We start from the raw sequence: 2,500 nt of genomic DNA on the forward strand, positions 1-2,500 counted from the left end.
GGCCTCGCACGCCGAGCGGTCGCTAGCTTGCCAGTGCAAAAGACAGAAGCGCGGGGGCAGTAAAGCCAGGCGGACGGGTCGACCGTTGCCGGCTGTGCGCCGACCGGAGCGATCCGCCACGCCACGCCGCGTCCCCCACAACCAGGGTGTCGCATAAGGCGCTGCGAAGGTGGACCTTGATCCACATTGGGCAGAGCCTGAGTTGAGGCCCCCAGCACGTGCCTGGGGACCAGGCGTTGAGGAGTAGGCCTTTTTTTGAGGGCCCAGAAAGTATTTTGGCAATTGTAGCGAGGTTTTGGAGTTTTATCCACAACCTTTACCTGCCTTTTTTTCTCTCCGAGCATGCCAAAGTTGAGAGAAAACGCCGTTTGGCATGGACGGGAGGAGGTGTGGAGGAGTAGTCCATTTTTGAATGGCAGCGGAAAGATTTTGGCAATTGTAGCGAGGTTCTTCGGACTTTTATCCACAACCTTTACCTGCCTTTTCCTCAGCGAGCATGCCAAAGTTGAGAGGAAAACGCCGTTTGGCATGGACAGGAGCAGGCGTTGACGACCAGGGGTCTTTTTTTTTCACAGCGCCGGAAGGATTCAGGCAATTCTCCAAAGCCGGTTACTTTTATCCACAACCTTTACTGACCTTTTTTTCTTTTTTTCCTTTTTTCTCTCTCCGAGCATGCCAAAGTTGATAGAAAACGCGGTTCGGCATGGACGGGAGCAGGCGTTGAGGAGTAGGCCTTTTTTTGAGGGCCCAGAAAGTATTTTGGCAATTTTTTACTTTTTTATCCACAACCTTTACCTGCCTTTTTTTCTCTCCGAGCATGCCAAAGTTGAGAGAAAACGCCGTTTGGCATGGACGGGAGGAGGTGTGGAGGAGTAGTCCATTTTTGAATGGCAGCGGAAAGATTTTGGCAATTGTAGCGAGGTTCTTCGGACTTTTATCCACAACCTTTACCTGCCTTTTCCTCAGCGAGCATGCCAAAGTTGAGAGAAAACGCCCTTCGCCATTGACGGGACCAGACGTTGACGACTACGTCTTTCTTTTTTTCACGGCGCCTGAACGATTTGGGCAATTCTCCACAGCGCGTTTACTTTTTATCCACAACCTTTACCTGCCTTTTCCTCAGCGAGCATGCCAAAGTTGAGAGGAAAACGCCGTTTGGCATGGACAGGAGCAGGCGTTGACGACCAGGTCTTTTTTTTGGTCTTTTTTTTTCACAGCGCCGGAAGGATTCAGGCAATTCTCCAAAGCCGGTTACTTTTATCCACAACCTTTACTGGACCTTTTTTTTCTTTTTTTCCTTTTTTCTCTCTCCGAGCATGCCAAAGTTGATAGAAAACGCGGTTCGGCATGGACGGGAGCAGGCGTTGAGGAGTAGGCCTTTTTTTGAGGGCCCAGAAAGTATTTTGGCAATTTTTTACTTTTTTATCCACAACCTTTACCTGCCTTTTTTTCTCTCCGAGCATGCCAAAGTTGAGAGAAAACGCCGTTTGGCATGGACGGGAGGAGGTGTGGAGGAGTAGTCCATTTTTGAATGGCAGCGGAAAGATTTTGGCAATTGTAGCGAGGTTCTTCGGACTTTTATCCACAACCTTTACCTGCCTTTTCCTCAGCGAGCATGCCAAAGTTGAGAGAAAACGCCCTTCGCCATTGACGGGACCAGACGTTGACGACTACGTCTTTCTTTTTTTCACGGCGCCTGAACGATTTGGGCAATTCTCCACAGCGCGTTTACTTTTTATCCACAACCTTTACCTGCCTTTTCCTCAGCGAGCATGCCAAAGTTGAGAGGAAAACGCCGTTTGGCATGGACAGGAGCAGGCGTTGACGACCAGGTCTTTTTTTTGGTCTTTTTTTTTCACAGCGCCGGAAGGATTCAGGCAATTCTCCAAAGCCGGTTACTTTTATCCACAACCTTTACTGGACCTTTTTTTTCTTTTTTTCCTTTTTTCTCTCTCCGAGCATGCCAAAGTTGATAGAAAACGCGGTTCGGCATGGACGGGAGCAGGCGTTGAGGAGTAGGCCTTTTTTGAGGGCCCAGAAAGTATTTTGGCAATTTTTTACTTTTTTATCCACAACCTTTACCTGCCTTTTTTTCTCTCCGAGCATGCCAAAGTTGAGAGAAAACGCCGTTTGGCATGGACGGGAGGAGGTGTGGAGGAGTAGTCCATTTTTGAATGGCAGCGGAAAGATTTTGGCAATTGTAGCGAGGTTCTTCGGACTTTTATCCACAACCTTTACCTGCCTTTTCCTCAGCGAGCATGCCAAAGTTGAGAGAAAACGCCCTTCGCCATTGACGGGACCAGACGTTGACGACTACGTCTTTCTTTTTTTCACGGCGCCTGAACGATTTGGGCAATTCTCCACAGCGCGTTTACTTTTTATCCACAACCTTTACCTGCCTTTTCCTCAGCGAGCATGCCAAAGTTGAGAGGAAAACGCCGTTTGGCATGGACAGGAGCAGGCGTTGACGACCAGGTCTTTTTTTTGGTCTTTTTTTTTC

The sequence above is a fragment of the Babylonia areolata genome, unplaced genomic scaffold (genome assembly GCF_041734735.1).
Source record: "Babylonia areolata isolate BAREFJ2019XMU unplaced genomic scaffold, ASM4173473v1 tig00055160, whole genome shotgun sequence".
In the NCBI taxonomy this organism is placed as follows: Eukaryota; Metazoa; Mollusca; class Gastropoda; order Neogastropoda; family Buccinidae; genus Babylonia; species Babylonia areolata.